The sequence below is a fragment of the Aythya ferina genome, assembly GCF_964211825.1.
Source record: "Aythya ferina genome assembly, chromosome: 6".
In the NCBI taxonomy this organism is placed as follows: Eukaryota; Metazoa; Chordata; class Aves; order Anseriformes; family Anatidae; genus Aythya; species Aythya ferina.
The window spans coordinates 20,210,396-20,234,484 of NC_140303.1; the positions used below are offsets into that span (position 1 = coordinate 20,210,396).

General features: G+C 36.1%; 1 long non-coding RNA gene across 1 annotated transcript in view; it reads left to right on the forward strand.

The window, feature by feature from the left end:
- The first annotated feature begins 874 nt into the window (after positions 1-874).
- Positions 875-24,089, forward strand: part of LOC311438832 — a 43,757-nt gene continuing 20,542 nt past the window's right edge. Inside the window, exons 1-3 of the long non-coding RNA XR_014694349.1 lie at positions 875-954; positions 1,511-1,707; positions 1,812-1,877. This is a non-coding gene — a long non-coding RNA (uncharacterized lncRNA). The remainder of the gene's footprint in view (positions 955-1,510; positions 1,708-1,811; positions 1,878-24,089) is intronic.

Genomic DNA, 24,089 nt, shown 5'->3' on the forward strand with positions numbered 1-24,089 from the left:
AACTCTGTGAAAACAGGAAAGCTCACTAAAAAGAAGATAAAATGGGCCACTAAACCAATTAAATCCTTCCAGAGAGCACGAAGATGCTCCATCTGGGCAGAGGACGCAACAGCAGAGCATCCCCCATCCTTTGGGAAAGATGCAAGAAAGAGTAAAAGGAGGCCAGCATAGCTACTCAGCAAAGGAATGAAAGTTACTAGAATTAGCAAGGGAAATCATTCACAAAGCTGAAGTTGTGTTTAAACAAAGAAAGCAGGAAGGACTGTAAACTGTGAAAGACTAGAGAACTCTAATCAATCTGTCCAAAAGCATTCAAGGAATAACTGGTTTAATCTACTTCTTAGATTTGAACTGATCACTGTGAAATAGGTGTAGCATGCTTTTATGCTTTTTTCTTTTTTTTTTTTTTTTTTTCTTTACCTTTATAAAGCAGCGATTTCATCTGCATGGTTTTAGTATCTTTTCACACCTGGAAGTGCATAGATTTTAAAAGATTGTGCTTGTGCATCTACCTAAAACCATCTTTCCAGCATTTGCATTGTCATCTGTATTTTATTTAAACTTGTCAACATTTTTTTTTGCTAACAGATAGTGTTTGAGAAACACATTATATCAACTAGTTTCTCATACTGCTTTGTTTCACTGCAGAGAATCAAGGTTCTGAAACTGCCTATGTTAGCATATTTTACACTTAGGTTGATTAGGAATGTTCTACAACAGGATTTCATTTGGAAATGCTGACTGATCAAAAATGTAATTTTTTCAAAATATATGTGTGTTTTACAAGCTTCTGTTCAGCTTCAAGATGTTTTTAGCTTCCCAATTTGGAGGTATTTGGTTTATTTTTTGATTATATTTTTTTTTTATTTCACACAGAAATGTTCTGCAAATGAAGAATTCTGTGATTTGACCAGTTCTGTTTGAGCTGCATCGTGGGGGCAGAAACATCCTTAGGTAATTTTTCTGAATTCTCTGGTTTTTAAATGACTGTTAAAAAGACCACAGAGGTGTTAATAATAGAATTATAATTGGATTGATCCAAGATAAAGGATCAATATACTACTCTTCCTAAGAAATTTAACAACTTTATTACAGTTCCCCTATGCCTGGTACTCCACTAAGGTGCTATCTGCCTTACTTTTTATTTAAACAACATTCAGACTCTGAACTATCCCAATTTGATTAAATATACACAATTTATTAAGCATTCTGGAAAGAAAACAGCTGCAAAGGAGCACACTGCCCTGAAGTCAGGCTTATTTGGCAGGTTTCATACTAACTTGATAGTAATTATGATCTCCATCGAGTGAGACAGGGAGTGAATAAGATATTTAACACTGTGTGCTTTGGCTGTGAGAACCTTTTCAACTTGTGCTTTCAATTTCTGGATTTTGGTGTTATTAAAATATTTATGTGGGTATATTTTAAAAGAAATAATTATACTTTTCTTCACACATGCTTTTTTTAATCTCTCAGAGACATTTCTCTCTGTTTGCTGTCTGTTTCCCAGAGATGGATGCTCTAACCACTACACAGAGCAGGACCATAAATATCCTTTTCCAGCACTGGAGCTGCAGTTACAGTATAGTGAAATCTATCATATAAGCTGCAGTCTGTCTGCATCAGAAAATGACCCAGAACTTTCTACCCACAGTGACTGGATTCAATTATGGTTTTAATTTAAGAGATTTGATGCATATATTCCAGGTAATACAGGTCTTTCTGTATAGTTCCTGTATGTATAAATTGCCCTTTCTCTCTACTATACATTGTAGATTCTTGTGTGATTTTATGTAACACTTGTTTTTCAGAGTCTCACGTTGAACTCTGTGGAGAGTTCCCTAAATATACATGTACTGGCTATGTCAATATTCAGAGTGAGTATCATGCCTGAACATCTTCTAATTCTGTAATACCATTTTCTAATGGTGAAACCACTGGCTGCCAGAAAAAAAAAAAAAAAAAGGAAAAAAAAAAAAAAGTAGCATTCTTGGAAAGAGGATCTCAGCTGTAAGTTGTATAGAGTGTTGTAATTATCGGGATAGAATTGGGATAGAATCAGGATAGAAGTGCTTATAAATTCTTAAGATGAAACTCTCTTGTAAGCCAGAAAGCTATCTTAAAAGCTCTAAAGTGTAAAAGGTACCAAGAGAACAAATTTGGCCATGTTCCACATGCCTCTGTGCCATATTCAGTCAGGTCTGAAGTTCCTGGCAAAGTGTGAATTTTTTTAGTTACATGAAGCTTATAGTTAAAAGTTTACTACATACATTTACTAGATCTAGTAGATCTCCTGGGTCTTGTTTCTTGTGCCTTTCTAAGGCATCCTCCTTGAAGAGAGGACTAGAAGGAACGGGAGGGTAACACCAGTTTCTCAGAGGCAGAGTAGTGGAGTCATGCTTCTAATCCAGTCAGAAGCATGAATGATAAATGACTTGCAGCAATGTGGAGGGCAAAATATGGACATGCTATACAATAAGAGGTTTCTGAGAACTCCAAATTTTGGCACACGTGACAACCTGTGAAATGATTAAGAAATAAGGTTCACATCCCAGACTGTTCTAAAATCGAAAGTGAACAGTTGCTTCAAATAGTAATACTCCCAAATGCATTTATTCTGCGTGTCTGCACACCAAGCTGCTATGCCATGCAGTGCAAAACTTGAACAAGCTACTCAACTATGAGAAGCAACCTAAATGTTGCAGTCCCTTTGGTCCCCGCACACAAACCTCTGATCTCAAAGAAGTCAGGTAAATGTGTTCTGGTTCCCAGATAACTAGGTTGTTTCCCTATTGAAGTCAGCTTACGTGGTCTCTCTTCACTCTGCTACTCTATGAAAGAGACATATAGCAGATGAAGCTTGACATAGCAAAGGATAGGCTTGTACTATGTGTTAAAGCTGCCATTTTTTTTATTATTATTTTTTTTAGCCAAAAAATGAAACACAACTGTTGAGGTGTCTTTCTCCTCTTGCTCAGTTCTGTAATGCCACAGCTTTGCTGTGCTGTGCTTTCACTCCTTGCAGGTTCATGCACAAAGTTACTTTGCACTTACTTGCAGAGCAGACAGCAAGGAGGGAGGAGTAGGCAGGGTGCTGAGGAGTCCAAGTGACTCCCATTGGCGATGATTGCTTTGCACTTCCTTCCTCGGCCCTTTGCATTCAGCTGTTGCCATGGTGGTTAACTTCTCAAGTATGAATGGTTCTTCCACTTCATTCTGCTGCCTTGTGTCTACAAAGCATGGGAGGATCTTTCTGGAAAAAAATGCTGTCATCACAAATCCTGTACTCTTCGTTCTGTGCTGGAGGCAGAAAGTGAGAGGTAGAGGAAAGAAATAAGTGGGAGCAAAACATCCATTTTTTTAAATTTCTTTATTTTTTTAATTTAAAAAATACTGTTAAATTTGGCAAGCCAGCAAACCTGGTGTTATTTTTATTTTTAAAGCTGTTTCGCTTTTTGTTTAGCTTACCTATCTGGGTTAGCTTTTAACAAATTCATCTGCCACCTTCTATATGAGTGGGAACATTTTTAGTATTGCACACCAAGCTAGCAAAAACTGAACAGTAGTTTGAAACCATCAGCAGCAGGTGCATGAGAGACAGCGGTGATTTGGGAAGACTGAAAGAGTGCATGTGAGGTTGGCAAAGGGTAATCAATGTTCTAAAGAGGATAGTAGGAATCTTTCTGGTTCTAAGAGTTATTACCAGGACAACTGTGCTGCTGAGAGCAATTATTTTTTTTTATACTTCAACAGTATCTGGTTCTTTTGTGTGTGTTATCTCTAGGTTTTAAAAATAATTTCAACCTTTCAATGCATTTGGAAATGCTCATGTTTGGATCGAGGTCAGAATTTTACCCATAGTTCCTGAGAGTTGCTTATTTAACATCTGTTTAGCAGTAAAGAGGAGAGCAGGATGTCAGTTTTTAGAATCTCATAATACAGCTGGATCAAAAGGTCAATGCAAAAAGGAAACATTTTCACAACAAATATCCCAATGATGGAAAATTTCCAGATGAAATTTCCTAATAGTTACTTGTGCTAGGCATAAAAATAGATAAATGACACTGAATTAGCTCATACATGAGTATGAAGTTGTTAGGCAAAGCATCGTTGTATGAGCCACCTGCTCACCAAATATCTATTAATATGCTTGCTGGATTTAGTTGTAGTATCAGGGGAACTCCATACTGCAAAAGTCCCAGTCCATTTGTATTAGCGCTTTGTGACAGAGACTTCAATCTGCCAATTCCTAAAAATTATTGCACCACGCTTGAAGAAACCATGTCAGAGCTGGCACTCTGAATAACATTGTGAAGTCAAGAGGAATGCCTTCATTGCCTTTCACCAAGGCCAGAATATGTTGACTGGTAACAACCAATGACAAAATTGAGAACTGGAGTAGCAAGTAATATTTTATGAAGGGTACCCAAAAGGGTCAAGTTGAACTACACATATCAGAATCAAGGGAAAAAGCATCTTAGGCAGTCTCTTGTCTGATGTGCATTTTGTAATGGTATTCAGTGTGTTACAGTAATCTATATTGGGAGTGAAGCTGGGAAGAATACAGAACTAAAGAGGCAATCTAGAAAAAGGAAGTTTTAAATAGACAGGCAGGACTCCAGCAGGATACGGTCAGTTTTTTTCTGAAGAGAAAGGAAGGGGTGTGTCAGAAATAAAACTGGATTACAACAAAGATGAAAGTCATACAAAGGAGGGCTAGGAGGAAGCGATCACCATTCCTAAGGCAAACACACAACCTCATTATATAACTTCTTTTACAACAGGTCATTAATTGGCCATTAAGCATGCATACTGTAGGGAGTAAATATTCATGTTTTGGTGACCCAAAGATGCATATCACTGACTGGAATATTTTAGTTTCTAGTCAGGGATTGACAGTATCACGTTTGAAGGGGAAAAAAATGTGTTTGAATGAAAATGTGTTTGCCAGGAACACTTTACTGCCCCAGTAATATATTGGTTCCTATTGTCTTGATCCATTTATCATGGAAAAAATGTATCCTTGTAATCATCCTGCATTTGCTCATATTAATATATGGAGAAGAAAGATACTGAACATTTTAATGCAATTCTCATCCATACTATAGAATGTACTCTGAGATGGGATTCTTAACATGAGGTAACTGGGAAAAATCTGTTTGTATCCACCATTTCATGCCATATTATTTTTGAGCATTGTGGGAATGAAAAGGATTTCATGGGGATGAAAAAGGATTTTGTGACATTGGAAGTGTATACAGATGAATTGTTTATTGTAGAAATCTTGTTTTGTTTTGTTTTGTTTCCTGTCCCTGGTGTGAATGGACATCATTTCAATATAATAGAAAAGATTATAAAAACAAAATCACTGCAGTCATAAGAAGTATTCTGTCTTTTCTCTTACTTGAAGCATACTTATTCAAGTTTCTTCTTTGTAATGAGGTTCTTTACCTTTTTTGCAATTTAGATGCTCCCTCCTTATGGTTGCATGCCATGATGAAGACCATAAGAATATTAGGAGTCAGTAGCAAATACAAGCAAGTAGAGTGTACAGTAAGGAAAGCAGAGTAAAATTGCATGAGCCATACATAAATAACATAAAATGGAAAAATGACTGAGAATAATCTTGTAGTTTGTGGTTGAACCCATTTCCTTCCAGAAAAGATCAGATTAAATTAAAAGCTATCACCAAAGTCTGCATTACGTATTATTATACTCTTTTCAGCTGTCTCCAGAGAGAAGACACAGTCCGACAGGGCTTGGAGCTGGCCTTCTGGAAATAGCATGCTGCCAGATTCTGATGGAAAAATTTGAAACACTGTCTGATATTGATTCTGTAGCTAACAGGATCAGTCTTAGAATCCAGCAGCTTTTTCTAAGTGTGCACATGCACACACACAGAGACACACAGATAAAATTGTGATAAAGGGTTAATATGCTGGGTGAATACTTGTTTATATCTCTATATTGTTACCACCAGGGTGTTGATGAGCATGTATTTATCCATAAGCCACTAATTTACTGCCACTTTGCCTATGGTGTTGGAGAACCTCGTTACTTTCCCGTATCTGATTGGGAGAAGCTGACCAGAATTTTAACAGAATCATTAGAGCACTACAATGAGCTTCATGCTGCAATGAATCTTGTTCTTTTTGAGGATGCTATACAGCACAAGTAAGTTTCCTTACTTTCAGTAGGTATAATATGTGGTCTAGCAAAGATAATCATTGAAGTGCAAATTCATTTAAAGGTGACCTGCAAGAGTATTAAAAATAACCTCACTGCTTTAGAGATATATGCTGAGTGCCCCAAATGACCAGGCTAAGCCAGGCATTTAGCAGAGTTTTAATATGAAATGTAACCATTTTTTCTTCTAATGCTTCCAAGCAGTCTTCACCCACTGTGAATTGTTGGCTTCTTCTCAGTGTGACCCATGGACCCGCTACTGGTCATGTCAAATCCGCTATAGAGCACTGAGGCAGACAGTGGTTTGACCCATCAGGGTATTTTAAAACTCATTATTACAATGCTACAGTGGTTTCAAACACTTTACATTTTACGTGAATACGAAATGAAAGATATTTAAAAAATAAATCTACGTGTTGGAAGCCTACACAGAGCTTTAGGAAAGAGATTTATTTAATGCTGTTAAGCTAGTCCCATAGTTTGCAATGGGGTTATATGATGGATGGGCTATCATCATTTTTGTATTTTCCAAGGGACCACCTCATACAGGAGCAGATACTTCTATACAGTTAGAATTTGGAGGGTTTTAAAAAGAAATCTAAAAGGTTAGATGGGGAAAGAGAATGGGATTTACATGTAAATTTGCTAAACTGACTTTTAGGGGAGTTTCTTAGTCATATCTTCCATGTTTCTAAGGATGATGAGAGCTTGATAATGTGGCTTTACTGCCCATTCCTATACAGACCATTTTTGTGTCAGAGGTACCAAGTTCAGCTGCAGTTTCATTCCATTGTCATTTTCTTTATTCCAATTATTTTAATTCTTTATTAAATTATTTTTTTTCCACAAAATTTTCTAGATAGTCACTGTGTTGTTTAAGGATCATGCATATAGAAGTATTTCTAAGTTCATTTGTCAGAACAAAATAGTCACTGCTCTTTCTGGGTTTTCACTTAGTGCATTCCACATAGTTTGAACAGTAAGTGGCCTTGGTCAGATTTGTTTTGTATGCATTGTTTCACCCTCTATTTCTCATGCAAATTTAAATTGATAGCAGCTTTGAATTGCTGGCAAGTGTTAACTCAAAATCAGCCCCTCTCTCTTTTCACAGGAAGATAAAAATAAGAAAATATTTCTGTTCACGTTAGCTCCTTCCTTTCAGCTCCTCAAGCCTAAACTGACTTCAGTATCAATTTAAATAAATATCTCTTCTTACAAAAAACTCTCGGTGCATCCAAAAATTACATGTTTACAGTTTACAACATTATCATGAAAGTCATTAGATTTATCTCAATACTAAAGTGAAAATGGTAAAGAACTCCCAAGAAATAAGTACAGACTTCATCCATTGGGACCAAAAGCAGAAAGCAAATGAGCTTTTTATCTTGTTTAGATTTTTGTTAATCAAGAAAAATGCACTTAATTACTCTGACAGGAAGCAGTGCATGTAGAAACTGAACTGAGCCTGAGGCCAGATGTCATGCAGTCTGAGATAGCGTAAGTTTGTTGTACTGCTTCTCTGTAAATAGAAGAGAACCTCCTCAATTACTGTAGCTAGAAGAACTCATTATATTATTCAGGTAGGAATTTAAATGACATAAGAAATCCTTATCCTTCCATGGTTATAAAAGCTTATTTTATATGAGCAAACTTTTTTTTTTTTTTTTTTTAATTTAATCTCAGACCCCACAGGAGCAGAGAATTGGGCAATAGAACTGCATTCTTGTTGAAACTCAACCACTGGTGCTAACCAAAACCCACTGTCATCTTCTGACTGTACAGGAAAGTTGTCTCATATCTGTTTATTGTGGATAGAAGCAGAATATCCTTGTTGCTTACCAACAGAAAAGGCCAGAAACTAAATAGGTTAACCTACAGGAATGCTGCTGACAACTGTCTTGCTTTAGGTTTTGTTAAGACAGAGAGTAGGGCTTTGTGATGCAGCCTACAATTTCACAGTTCTGATATTTCTCGTCTTCTATGTGGCTAAATGAAGACAGCAATTAACAGCAATTTTGCCAAGGTTTACCACTAGGGTGGGGGGAAATAGGTCTAGGGGAAAAAAAACAAATCTGAGTTTTCTCTGGACATGCACCCTGGGGCTGCAGTCCCATTTGAATTTCAAGATACATAATTAATGGTAATTTAACACAGTAGCCTTTCCAATATCAGGCCATTATAAATATCTTCTTGTTGTTAAAATAGCTACCAAATTGTTTTTGTTTTGTTTTCAAAACTTAGTTGCGCTTAATGTCTGTGTGCCCTCTAACTCTCTTTCAATTGCTATTACAACTGGCTAGTGAATGTTAGCAACTTTGAGTCAACAGACAAGCATGAAGTGTGATTGAATATGAATGAAGCAAATGAGTTTGAAGCAATGGAAACTACATCTAGAAAACTTAACACAAAATGTAGAGTGGGACTCAGTCAAAACTTCAGTCTAATCCTGACTGGCTGCTTGGAAAGAAACAGAAATTCAGAACAGAACTTTGCAGCTTGGATCAGTCTGTGAAGATTTTACTAGTATTTTCTAGCTCATTACTGTTGATAGATCAAATATCATGGGATTGACTACTATCAAGCAAAAATAAATACTCTAATTTTTTTCTGGTTTTATAGATGTCTTATGAGCTGTATTCCTGAGACCCCCTTATGGCAATACTATCTTAATTGGTCTTGGAAGTAGTGTTGAGCAGAGTCTGCTGGCTAGCAGTCTTTCACAGCTCAATGGAAGTTCATCGTCACCAGACTTAAAAAGATGCTCAGGGTAGGGATTTTGGTTTGCTGTGGTATTCTTTTTTTATGTTGCAACAGTTCATATAGCATTGCTGACTACCAGATTGTAGTTTCTTTTCCCTGACGTTGCAGGGGCTATAAATTCTGACCTTGGAATAGTGCTCTGTGGATTGACTGGTTTCGTATGTAGGCTGTGTTCTTTTGATTGCTTTCTAGTGATAATCATCTGATGCCTTCTTTTGCGTTCTGATATTATCTCACCAAATGTATGCATATTTTCTCATTTGATGTTTTCTTTGTTTCTCAGTCTTTACAAGGAATGCAAATTTAACTTTCATGTTCATGTTGGGGCTGCAAAATGTTGGCCACCTATCCCAAGTTTAGATCTGCACTAGAAACCCATGACACAAGTTCCCAATATAGAACAGGGGTCCATGTGAAATGATGTACAACTCAGGCAGGAGGAGAGGGCTGTGGCACTGTGAGAAGCCGCAGATCCAGGTTTTTGGCTTTCTAAAACTCAGCATGAGCTGGGAAACTTCTGTCTGATAAGAGAGGTAATATGGTACCAGCCAACTGACTAGGTGAAACCTAAATGCCTTATAGACAATGTCTCCTGGCTCCTACTGAGTTTCTACTATCACAGTTTATCTGTAATTTAGAAAAGAAACATGTAATCTACCCAATTGCCCTTTGAAAGTTGTCAGCAACTTGTTTACACCATTTCATGAAATAGATAATATTTCAAGGTTACTTGTAACTAGCTTTTGTTCTGAGATGACAGGAAGTTGCTTCTAATTAACTCAGCATGTTCATCAGAATCAAATTCTTCAAGTCTGTGGGATCTGCATCACAGAGAAATTTAACTTCAAGTATGATACAGTAACAGGTAGCTAACTTTGTTTAATCTATTGGAAATTCATTGAAAATAATGGGAAATTTACCCCATTTTGACTGACAACTTAAAATAAAAAATTACAACTTTCTCAAAATATATGGTCAGTAAAACTGTAGTGGTATGAATAAATTTCTAAATGCTTATTTTTTCCATGAATAGAAAGGCACCAAAGATGGATCCTTTACTAGAGATAGGTCTATAATTACAGAAAGTAATATAAGTATTTTACATTTACTGTGCATAATAAAATGCAGTCAGTGATGAAAGAATATTATGCAATGGAGTCAGAGATGAAAGCTACAGAGGAATGATTTGCTGGTGTTCTTGTCAGCAAAATTCTGTAAGCAAGAACCTTACTCCTGTTTGGCTGATGGGTGATAGTCTCTCAGCATTGTGCTGAACGCAAGACTGATTCTCCTTTTCTCTTAGCATATTTGTCTTATTTTTTAGTTTCAGTTTCAAACAGCTACATTCACAGTGTTTCTCTCACATAAAATGCAGCTGCTTTTATATATTGTAGTGAAGTAAATATTCACTCAAATAAACAGAACAGACTAACAGCAAACAAAATGTCACGTCATTTTTGAGGAATTTCTGGGAATATATCAGCTAAGATTCCCTAGGATTATTGGATCTGCTTTAGAACTGGTAATAACTCAACTTCTTGGCTTGATATTATTTTGAATTTTTCAAAATATTTTCATTATCCCCAAACTAACTCTGCTCGTTCTCCTGGAAAGATTGAAAATGTATGATTTTTGTTCTTAAGCAAAATTTTTCTTTGGGAAGAACAGAATCTCTCAAAACTGCAGCCTTGACTTTCTACCTTGCCTTGATCTAAGTAAAAGGTACTGCTCTTGTGAGTTTAAATGATTCAGGACCTGAACTGAGTTCAGGTCCATGAGTTTTCAGACAGGTGGTGATGGGAGTTATTGTTAGACTTTCCTCTGTTTAATTTTATGTCTTGGATTTGAGCTTTGAACACAGATGATTTTAAAAGGGGAAAAAAAAAAAAAAAAAAAAAAAAAAAACAACAACAACAACTCTAAATCTTAACAGCAAAAATTTAAAAACGTCTGAAATAGCATTACAGATCTGTAAGCACAGTAGACTTGTAAGGAAGTTCCTTGTAAGGAACTGGAGATTCTCAAACTCTCATACATAACTACAGTGGGACAGAAGACTTGATCTGAGAAGACTGGGTTGTTTGTGCATTTTAATCAAAACACTCTCCTTCCCCCCTCCACCCCCCCACTGTATTTTGTAATGGATCTCTGCAAAGAAAGAACAAGGACAAACTCTGTCCTGTGAATAATTTATATTTATCCTCCTGTCTCAGAAATTTTAACTTTGATTCACACGCCTGCAAAGCTGATGATTTATGTGAAGTTTCCAGAAGAGGCTTTAATATGGCAATCTTCATGGCAGGATAGCACTTTTGTGCAAAACCCCATGCTTAGAGGACAGAATTGGAAGATTGTGGTTGAAACTATTAGAGAAAGGCATTAGTCCTCAATATCAACAAAGAAAAAGCATAGAAGAGAGAAAATCTTATCCAGCTGCAATCATTTCCTTATTTTCTTTTTGCCTCCAAAATATGGTTTTAGTACAAAAGAACATTAACATTATTTATCAGCTGTAACTTGGGATCAGGATGAGCAGCTGAAAATTATAAATGGATGGGCTGTATTTTTAGCTCTCATGCTATATGATTAGGATATCCAGAATTCCTATCATACCTGTATTGTCCAGGAAAAAAAAAAAAAGGCAAACATGATCAACACTTGTAGACAGGCAACTGTTAAAACTGCTGGCAATATAAGTTGGCTATATACTAGCACTGATGTTATTCAAAAGTTGAAACCAGGGCTTTCCTGACTGACTCCCCCATATAGCACAGAGATTCTCCCAGTCTTTGTGAGCCTGCTCTGATCACTCTCATTTTAAAACTGAAGATTAAAGGTACTTCTCTGTTTGGTCATTTCAGCAGGCAGACGTTATACATAAAGCATTATTTTTATCTACCAACAAAAATACAAATTTGACTCATTTACACTGTCATATAAAAAATATATCATTCAGTCCTAGAGTTGAATCAGAAAAATCTTACCATATCAATGATTTGATTTATAAACTGGAGTAACTCTTTTTTGAAAATTATATATACATAATTTTTTAATGTATACACGGAATAAGGTTTTACTATTATAATCAGCTGATTTTAATGCCTGTTTCATCTTCTTTCTACACCACCACCCTCACACAAGATTGTTTAACTGCTTTTCTTTCATTCTGTGTGATTGTTGTCCATACATTCTGCTATTCCTGCATTTTACTAGAAAACTTAATGATCCTAGAGGAAAATATTTGTGATAGAAAGTCGTTCATTATTATATAAGGGCAAACAATATGCGTTTATAGTGCAATCAGCAAGCTGCTCTGAAAACAAAATGCTTGCTCACGTTTTTGGGTAGCAGTCCCTGTCTTTGTGACAATGGCTGCATCTTCAAATTGTTAATTATGTACTGCCCCCTAGGGATTTGTGTTTTGCTTGTGGCAACCTGCTTGCAGCTCCTTTGGGATCCATTTATTATAACAGTCTAGATTTCTTATAGGGAATTTGCACTTCTCTCCTCTTTGCGTTTTTTGACCTTGATAATAACTTCGCATTTCTTCCTTTTCCAGCTGTGGTGATATGAGTTGCTTTTTAACTCCTTCCAGGTTAGAGTTTGTTGCTGGTGGTGGTTGGTTGATTATTTTTAAGTAGACTGTTAATATCTGTGGTTTGCTTTGTACATTTTGTGTATTTAGAGTGCATGCATATTAGGTTTTATATATAAAATATTATTTACATTATTTGAATAGGATGATAACATTTTAAAACATTTTTTCCTTCTGATATTTCTAGGGGATAGGTTTTATTTTCAATGTTTGTCCACATTCCATTTGTAAAAATAAGCTGTGTAAATTTCTCGGAGCCAAATTTTGCTTCCGTGCTGAAAGGGAGAAGATGGGAACAGCAGTGCTTTACACAGATGTCAAATACCTGAAGAGTGATTTCTTACAGTTAATGACGTGGCAGTTTCAGTTTAATAATAATAATAACGAGAACAATGACAAGTTTCCTTTTTACTTCACTCATAGGTGAGATGAGTTGTCCACAGAAAATCTGATCAGAGGAAAGAAGAATTTTGCCAAATGTATTTATGATCAAAACAGTTCATAAATACAAGAAGGCAAAATGAGCAAAGGGCAGTAGGTTTTGAATAGGCTTCATCAGCAGAGGGGAGAGGTCATCTGGGAAGATTAGTTATAGGAGCTATTAAATCACCTCTGTGACACTGTTAGAAGAAGCTGCTTAACATAATCATGTGCAATCAGTAAAACTGCTGTTTATTATAAAACGTTTTTGATTTTCATATTTTATATTGTTATGTAAGATGGTGTAATGTAAAGCCATACTTATTTCACCAGTACAAATTATCAGCATTAATGATTTGTGGTGCTTTTCCTGACAACTTTCAAAGTAAAAAATTGTTGGGAAATACCTCTCCAAACCTATTTTCACTAATATATTTAAAGACTTGCATAGAAGTTTTTCGTTATGCTGTAATTGTAGACATTTGCAAGGGATACAGCTTTTATATATGAACTAGTCCTGCATCATACACTGCTGTTTGAGTTTGGTTATCCTTCTTAACCACACAATACCAGCCATCTCTTTGAAGTGCTTATCACTTAGTGATAAGACTCTGCAAAAAGAGATTGCATAATAATTTTGTCTCTTCCATTTGGACTTGGACCATTCAGTGCATATTTGCTTACACACCAAGTGGAGACCTGCATCACTTTTTTTTCTCACATGTTTATGTCATAATATGGACTACCTCAGGATGAATGTGTTCAGATCCAAGTTGGTTGCAAGATGATTAGAAGTTGACTCTCCTGTTTGGTGAGGCCTAGCTTGAAAAACAGCAGCTGATAGAATCTTGCCAGGTTTTTGCACAAGATTTTGGCGCATTAATACCTTGCAAGATACTAGTTTATCATTTTTCCTGAATTTTCCTTCATGCTTGGCCATAATCCCATGAGGATACACGTTCTTGTCCAGCCACCGTGAGTGATGTCTAGATTGCCTGAGAAAGCAAGCTCCTAATTTCAGTACAAATCTGGAAAGTGTTTTACAAATGGAACTGGGCCAGAGTTTCTCAGTGAAAATGTCTGGATGCCATCTGGTTCTATGGGTGCAAGAGGTAGAACTCAAAGTATCTGGAAATAGCCAGAGGGGAGAGAGTAGAACCTAATGTGTTAGGCCTCTGGCAGAAAACAAAACTAATCTATAATATCAAATTCCAGCACTGCAAAGGATGGGATCTCAGAATAGGCAGGATTAGGAATCTGAGGCCTTATTTATCACTATCTTTCTTCAGTGTTATACTGTAGCTGATTTCAATGGGATTATTTCGGCTAAATTCAGACATAGTTGTATGTCAGATCTTATATTACAATATAGAGTTAATCTATGTATATTATTGCTGTTGTGCTATCTACGAAATCAAATTTGCAGAAAGCTGCTAACTTCAGAATAATGATTTATATACAAATTTCATAATATACTGCAGTAAATTATCTTGAGCCAACCCACTCATACTGATACCAGTACGTGCACACTCCTTCTATGGCTCATCAGTTAGCCTGAAGCCATATATCATATGCTGATATATGTCGGGACTGTTCATCAAGCACCCTTAAAATCAGATTGCTGATTTTAACTGTGGCCCCCACAATTTCCAGACAATCTGAGTCAGCAAGGGGATGGCAAAGTATTTAAAAATCAGCAAATTTAACTCAGCCTTAACTGTTGTAATGCTGATTCTGATAGTGATGCACATTTGTAGGACCAAACATCCGCTAGCATGCTAGCAAATTGCCGCAGATTATAGACATGGATTTCCACCACTGAGGCTGTACTCTCACTCGTACTTTTGTTTTCTCAAACAGAAGTCCACCTGGTCCATAAAAAGCAGTACAGTGTCAGAAATTTAGAGCTGTAATTTTAAAATTTTACTTCCTCATTATGTATTATTTTGGTTAAGCTCAAAATATCTCTGCATTTTTATTTGCTTTTTGGTGATTTGATTTATGGCATCAGAGTGTTTGGCTCTTTCTTTCATTTTCCCTGCTTATCTGGCAGTCAGAAAAAGCTAGAATGAAGTATGAGTGCAAGTAGAATACGTACTTTCAGAAAGCATTCTCAGGCATAATATATTGAAATCTTCTACAATGAATTCATGTTTGCCAGAAAAAAATATTTAACCATGCCAGGAAATTATCTGTGAGGAATAAGCACTCCCCCCACCCCCCTCCCAATTTGCATTGCTTGGAAGGGGAGAAGAAAAATGGCACAGATGCATGCAGTATTGCACAAAGAGTATATATGGACATTTCAGTCACTGATATTTCCCCATTTTCTGATGCTAATGTAAGATATGTTGGTTTTGCATTTATAATTAAGATGAACAGATGGTGAAGACTTGGTTTAAAGTAATACTGTACATCCATTAAAATAATCTCTGCCTACGGTGATTCTTCACTATAGCAAGACTTAATTGCATATATAACACAAATACATCAGAAAGAACTCAGTCTTTAGCCATTTGCTCCATTAGGACAATAGTAAAACAGACGTCACCAAAACAGGATTTATCCTGGAGACTCCTAAGATTAACAGATGCATCTCTGCTGACAATATTGGGTTGCTTTCATTAATGATCATTTTATGAATAAAAGAAAACATAATTTCTTAAAATATACAGGATTTCTTTTTTAAAAGGCACCCATATTTTGAGGGAGGAACATTCAGGAACAGAAGTAAATTTTTAACAGACTGATTTGGTGTTATTTACACTGTTTCTCCCATGGAGTAGTGCACATAATTTGTTCTTCAGCAAGCTTTATAAGTCTGTGTCTTTGTGGACTGTATCCATGCTTTAAGTTAGGTATATCCTTAAGCGTGTAACTGAAGGAAGTCCTTAAGCTGTTAGGAAGCAGAAGCAGATTTCTGCATGTTTTTGTTTTTACACAGAAATGCTACAGAGTGCCATTTTGCAAAGTTTCTATATACATGGGTTATGTAAAAAAAAATAAAAATATTTTCACCTAAAGATCTGTACTTCTTAGGGAACGGAACTTGAGGTTATATCTCCAAAATGGGCACTCACAGAACAGCAATAGAGATGTTAAGCAACAATACTTATTTTTGAAGAATTATGTCAATTATGTATGTGGTTGTATATTTATAAGTCCCATAATTCCATTTCTGTTCTTTTCTTGTACTGTCTACCATCCCACATTGGTATTCTATGTTAACAAAATCTGATGAACTCTAACATCCAATTATATAATTCAGCAGAGATAATCTCCCTTTCTTTCTCCAAGGTGGTTTGTTTTGTTTTATTGTTTTAATGTAAGGACATACAAGATCATTGAATGTTTTGGAGTGAAAGGGACCTTAAAGTAATCTAGTTACAACATTTTACTGTTGTTGTGATTAGCCAAAATGAAGTATAACAAGGGTTTGATTAATATTTTTGCAAGTTTTTAAACCCAAAATACATTCACTATCACACCAAAATGATTAGCAGTCACTATGTAGTGACTGAACAGTTCTCAAATGAGAAAAACAGTTGTTCACACGAGTTTCTTAAAACTGGTGAATCCCCATCCTTCGTCATGTGCTTTAGCATTTGAAGGCCTTTCTCTCCTTCTCAGCAGTTATTACTGTCCACAAGAATGCCTTGACCAATGTGTTATGTGATATTTTGGTTTAAGTTTCTTCATTTTTCTCTGTTAAAATTGTGCTTTGTTTAAAAATATTTAGATATTTATTGAAGCAAGAACTTGAACCCTGAAGTCCCATTTTCCACATGAGTACCCTGAACCTTAGGATATTGAGTCATTTGCACGATCTCTCAGAATATTTAAGTATATTAAACCAAGTCGAATAGCACCAGCAGGAGAGATTGAGAGAGTCTTTATCCCAGAATACAAAAACTCAGTAATATGGTAGTTAAACATTCTTCCAGGAGGTGCGGTTCAAAACCCCTCAGGCAGAAGAGTGAATTGAACCAATCTTTCTTCAGTCTGAGATGACCTGTAGGGTAAGGCAGGAGAGACACTGCTTTTGTGTGTGTTGATACATTAGTTTTCTTTGAAATGTCTGAAATTGAAATTAAATAATTATCTCCAGTGTTTGTACATCACCCCCCAGACAAAAACATTTAAAATCAATTTGGACAGACATTTAGGGTTGGAAAAGGATATGTTTATTGTAATTTGGCAGCCACACTGAAAGCGTTTCGTTTGTGTAGACTTCATTCAGGTGACAAAATTAGTAAGACCAAGTAGTCCTGTAAATATAGCAGAGGTATATGAGTAATAAAGGAAATAGGAAGGGGAGAGGGTGGCAGAGGAGGAGGAGAGAGACAGGCTGGGAGCCAAAGAGACCGAAAAAGGCAGCAAGTTTTACAAAACATTCATTTGACTAATTTGCTTAACATAATAAAGAAAGGATGGTTTTATTTGGGAGGGTGGGGGGATAGCAGCAATGATTGATTAGATGGGTATTGTATTTGCTGGATACGGGATGAATAATGTCCATGAATGGATATGGAAAGTATCTCTCCAAAATTGGAATAATCCATAAGTCACAGGATGCAGAGCACAAAATACCAACATGCTAACATACTGAGAAAGGCTTTAAACAATAACTGAGCAAATCTTGGAAGAGGTCCAGAGAAACAGGGAACAGAAAAGGAGCTACATGTAGAATAATGGATTTTAGACAATAGAGAGAGAGCAGCAGACGTTTGTGAATGGAGTATTAGCTCTTTAATTATAATAATTACCTAAGTTTAAGGTCAAGGCACCTGTGCATTTCTGTCTGTGAGAAACTGATTAAAAAATTAGAAGTAGCATTTAATCTTGGTGATACTATTTCCAAAAATTCTCTCAGAAATTTGGGTATTGCCAAGATCATTACTTATTATTTGTTCTGTACCTAGAGACACTGACTGAGATGGGTCCCATGTTGCCAACCTGAGATCATTGACATCAAGATTGACTCCCTTATCACTTAAAATGAAATATAGAATGAAAATCCTCTGCAGGGAAGAAAACCATGAAAAATGAAGATCCTTACATAGTAATTTATTCTGCTTTCTCATACATACTGACCATGGAAATGAAAGGTTTCATATTGTTCCCTTTAGTAATTCAAACAAATCTATTCCTGGTCTTGGAAATTAACTTCTTAGCTAATCAGGTAGTATAACCTGAGATTTACTGCCAAGGAACCCTAGCTGGGAAGCAGCAAAGGTAGATCTTGTCACCCAGATGGAGATGAAGCACAGTGTGATGCAAAGCATCTTCAGTTGGAAACAACCCTACATACATCATTCAGGTTATGTTCTGTGCTGTTGGAGGTTTTGTGATGATTTCTGAGCAGGAGAATGCAAGCATCAGTTCGAGTAGCTTGTGCTTCGGCAACACCACAGCTAGACCAGGGGCTGCCAGCAGTGTTACACTTCAGTGTTTTGCTTGCTCTCTACCATGTCAGAGCAAGTTTGAGTTTGAAAAAGAGTAGACACAGATCAATGAGTTGCAAACACAGAGAAAGAGCTTCCTATTCTCTTCTCGCCACCCTCCCGGGCATAAATATTTAGATTTGGATTATGGGTGACAGAAGAAAGGCAATCCCACTAGGAATGGATATCACTGGTTACTACTGAGCACATAGCTAGGGGAGACTGAATGAGTGTTGAGGGAATTAGGGAACTAACACAAGGGTATGGAAGAAAGAATGAAACAAAGAGAAGCAAAGATGGAGCAAGGTATGGAGTGTATTGTAGAGAGAGATTTTCTAAAAGCTCATGGAGTTGAGAAGCATAAGGTTAAAGCTATTTCTTTAACGAAGAAGGGAGCAAGTGCACGAAAGGAAGTCATAGGAAAAGATGAGAGTGAGAAACCTGGAAGTAGAGAATGAAAAACAGAAAAATGACAATTTGGAAGTCATTTGCTCTAGATTTGTTGCAATTACTGCTCTTAAACATGTCTTAAGAGAAATATTCCCACTCCTCTAAAAATTCTGTTGTTTTTCTAGGCTCTTTTTCAATGAGTGATCTCTAATAGTAATTAATAATAATAATAATAATAATAAAAAAAAAAACACAAACATTTTAGTTTCCACTTCTATACAACCCAAATTTCAAAATTTTAGTTTTCTTTTCTTGCCTTTCACTCTTTTTGCTACTTCCTCACTCTTCTCCCCAACACTCAAACAATCCAAATCTGCACCACCTTCAAAAAAAAAAAAGTGTGCTAGAAAGAGCTCAAGCATAATTTTGACAATCTAAAAATTTCCACAAGTGAAAAAAAACTAAATATATCACAAGTGCACTTCAATTGGGAAGGAGGAAGGAACTGCGCTTGCAAAAAGTCACACAAGTGAATAAAAAGCATAGATTAAAATGCACACAATGACATTTTTCTCTAAAAAAAACCCATAATAATAATAATAATCCACAAGGTTTGCACAGGGGAAACAAACAAGTTTTCTAGTTTGTATTTTTGTATTTCTGAGCAAAAAGTAAATGATGAAAAGGCATTTTAAAACAAAAACAATCTTTGAATTCATTCCTGACCCTGAGACAAGTGTCAGTCATGGCTATCATTGCAGAGGGAGATGTTTTGTCTCCAGCTGTGGCCTGTGGGTGATAACCAGACCTTTTACGTTTCAGTTGTAAGTGTTAGAGATAAAGATGTCGTGAAAGAAACAGAATTAATGTTTTTCACCATTGTACGTGCTCACCTCCTCTTGTGCTCTCTCTAGTTCAGGGGTCATTGTTTGCATTCATATTTGAGGTAAAATGTGCTAGTTATGATCACTGGAGAAAGAACTTTGCAGAAGATGAACTGAGCAGATGAGGTACCTGTGGTGAAATTCTGGATAAAAGCAAGAAAGTAACTGCTATCCAAGCCAAGGAGAGTGAGTAACTCTAAGTCAGTGCCACCATCAGTCTGATTGAAGTAGTGAAAGAACATTGAAAGTGCCTGTTCAGATGAGAATAAGCCTGAAGAGGGGAAAAAAAAAAAAAAAAAAAAAAGAAAAAAAAAAAAAAAAGGCAAGAGGATGAGCAGATGGAAAGCTTTTAGTGAATCAAAAGCACCTGTTAAAAATAAATAAATAAATAAAAGTGAAGAAGAATCCTTCTTCATTTTCTTGATGTTTTGGTAAGATAAAAGAGTCTTGCAGTTTTGCTCGGTAGTGTCTTGTGAAAGGGATGGCGATAATGTACAAAATATGGCAGGAAATCATGGTGAGAATATTGTTACAGAGCAAACTGGGACTAGGGCTGATTGTTTTCAATGTGATTAAAAAGTGAAAATTTGTCTAGAGCAGAAAGCTAGGAATAAAGGTCACTAGGATTATTTGTTCTATATTATAATCTGGAAGGTTCTAAGAGTTATTGTATAAGCATAATCAGAGGCAGCTACTGCTCAAAAAAATTGTGATTTTTAAAAATACAAATACATAAAAGGTAGGAGAAAGAACAAAAGTTAATATGATTTTCAGCAAAATTTTATGCTGGAAATTATATAAAAACGTGATGTTTTCCTATGCAGCTTGATATTATCCCAGGCTATCTAAGGACATTGGAAAATATTTACTGGAAACTAGATAAATACTTGTCTTGCATAATTATCTGTCTTGGCAATGAGGCTGGACTACATTATCTTTTTATGTTCTTTCTAGCACAACATTTTCTGATTGGGAAAAAAGTGAGTCTGTCTTCTGATTTCAAGCCAGCCAATATCTTTCTCATTACACCACACTAGCTCTTTAAGGGATGTTGTGTGGAACTTCGGGTGTCATTGCAGTTAAATTGTGAGCTGCTTATCCCCACTGGTATACAGCTACTTGCTGAAATAGCCCAATTAATTTCAATGCAGAGATCTGTGCAAATCATTTCTGAATGAAGGCAAGAACAGGTTCATAATATGGCCCTTACTTTTTTTCTTTTTCCATAATTTTGTCTTACAGATGAAAATTTAATTTGTAATAACCTTGTGAGGCAGAATTTACTATTTTTTGTAAAGTATTATGAGATTCTGAAATGAGAAGTGCTAAAACCTTTGGAAGCTCTTGATACTCTTCCCTGTTAATTAACATCCCTGTAAGCAATAGGGTGTGAATTTACAAAGTAGACTCTGAATTCTATGTAGTGGTGTTATATTGTAAACAATAATACTTGTACTTTCTGGTTATATTCATATTGCTTAGCAAAAGTGAAGCAGAGAGCATCATTTCTTCCACAAGCATGGAATTACAAGGGCTTGACCAGGCAGGTTCAAGAGAGAACAGCTGGCAATTTTTTTATTGACAGAATTTGTCAACAGTTAAAGGTGAGGAAGGACAATAAATGGGAATGAGAGCATTTTTTCCTTTTACAGTTGACAAATAACTTCACCAGGCAAAAATACAGCAGGATGAATTGTAATAAATACAGTGTTTGTGGTAAATTATCTTTGTTAGTAAGGAAAAATCCATGTATTGATTAATTCTTTTTATGTGCAGAATCCAGTTATTGGATGCCTCATAAAATCATCCTTTTAATCTTCATATTACCTGCAAGATAAGACTAAATTAAGGAAACTACACTTCAGATCATCGTGTTTCATTCTCTCTTGCTTCTGAAGAAAAAGCTTGAATGGCAGAAATGGCAAAATCATGTTCCTATTGATTTTGAAGAGTACTTAAGAATAGCTCCCACAGCTTCAAGTTGGGCTAAAAAGAAAAAGTGTGCATCTGAGACAGCTAGTTCATATCAGTAAATTTAGTCACTGGCTTCCCACTGTAAATCCCACCATAACTCCCACTGACTTACTGCAATAGCTCACCTGAGTAAGCTAAGTAATTGTAAAAAGCTCAGTAGTCCTGAGCAGGGTATCCTTCTGCAGGGCAAGAGAAAAGGTTAGATTTTTCTTGTCAGCTTGAATTAATAAGTGATGTCAGAAGGCTAATTTGAGTTGAGTGATGTTTTCCATTTTTTGATTATACTTCCCAAAGACACTGGAAAAATATTTGAACTATCCTCCTTTTCATCTCCAAGTTCCCACATGACTCCAGTGTTGTTTCTGAAGTAACCCATGCTGACGCATTCCCTAGCGTACTTATGGAAGTTGTAGGATATTATTTGGCAGATTTGTCAAATGACAAATTTGACATTTGGGGTGAAGTAGAGTCGAATGCAACCACTTCTGACTAGCAGAAATAAAACCACTCTTAGGAAGGAAGTGATCAAATATATGGGACTAGTTCTACTTTTTTTTTTTTTTTTTTTTTTAGTGTAAATGCACTGAAGTAGTGTGAGTTACAGAAGTGTAAAGAAAGTATAAAGGAGGGGGAAAGAAAACATCCAGAAAACATTTACAGTCTCCTATTGTCATAGACTCATAGAACTGTTAAGGTTGGAAAAAACCTCCAAGATCATCTGGTCCAACCATCCCCCTACCACCAATTATCAGCCACTAAACCATGTCCTGTATTTGTGCTATTATTTGCTGAAAGCAGTCCAAACACTTGTGGCACAGAGTTTGTGCATCCTTTCTGGGCATGTGCCGTTTCCTGGGCTTTCAGCATGGAGCAAACATGCACAACACTATTTTTTCTTGGACTGGAAAAACCAAGCAAAAGAAATGATAGCTTGGTTTTAGTTGGCTCTACTTCCACCAACCAGATTTATTTTGCCAATTAGAATCATGGTGAGAGTCACTATGAGATGATGCTGAAGAGAGTGTTCAGTGGAAATGCTTGACCTATTTGTTACAATTCTCCCAGTAGGTGTCAGTTGTAAAACAGTAATTTAAGATATAGAGTAACCTAGAATCTCTGCCAAATGCTTTTTCACCTATGTTGTTGGTTTAAGTAAAGATAGAGATGACTGGACTAAACTTGATGTTTGCAATAACATTAGTAATGGGAATAAATGGCATTCTTCATGGTTTGTTTTCCTTTAATGATAGGAGGAAATAAAATTCATATGAGTTAATGTTGCATGTACAGAATTTCCTGTATTTTTCCAGAAATATATATTTTTTTTTTTCAGGCTTTTGAGTAACATGTGTTCTTTAAAATACAGCTTAATTATAGAAGAACATAAACTCAGCTCGTTTCATGTGGTTTTAAGCATAACCTAATCCTTCATAATTTTGCCAAAGTGTTTTTTTTTTGCCTCAAGATTTTTTTTTTGCCTCAAGATTTCCAGCTTGGCTTAAGCCACTTTTCAAGCCTTTGTTTGATTATTTCTGCTATGTGGTTGGATTTATTCTCTCAAATTATTTGAGTTTTGACATCACAGTGTTTTTTTTTCTGCTTGAATCAGATAAGATAGTATGGTATTTACAACAGGAGGACCCATGTAATGGAGCACACTTGCATAACAGCTAGTGCTTGATATTTTTCTCTGTGATGTGCTGGGATGAGTACAGGTAGCTAGAACCAAGAGGTGCCAGTCTCAGCAATTTTAGTTCAGGTGCCATGGAAAAGATAATCAGGAGCACTTCACAAATGGAGCAAAAAGTTTTGTAAACTGAAATTAGATAAGTGTGTGTGCCTTAACGAGTACGTTTCTTCATGTTTTGTATATTCAGCTTTTGTTATTGTATTCAATAAGTGATAGAAATTGGAGACTTGCAACAAACAGGTCCCAGATACAACTGCCTTTTGTACCACTGTATGTGTTCCATTATTCGTATTTTCCCACTGCCCTGTTCCAGGTAATATTTTGACATTCCTATGCCTCTTCTTTTTAACATACGATGTATTTCCATGGTATATTAATGTGTATGTAAACATTATGAAATTTCCCTTGAGCTGTCCTACAAAATAGATATTGTGCGTAGCACACCTCTAGAGCATCTGTTTGTCCCGCCTTTGTCATTTGATCTTGATTTCCTACCTTTCCAAGATCCAGTAAAACATCCCTGTCTTGACCTTCCCACCCTCTTTCAACCTTTCTCCAGAGAACTGATCAATACCTACTGCTTTTCCTTTATTCGGATGGATAGCTTTGGATAACTCTGTAATCTACGTTGTTGTCCTGTCTACCATCAAATTCTCCAAGCACTTGACCTTCATACCAGAGTTCTTCAGACGTCATGCAGAAACCATGCCTATTACCAAATGGTTAAAGAAAGTCCTGGTAGATTC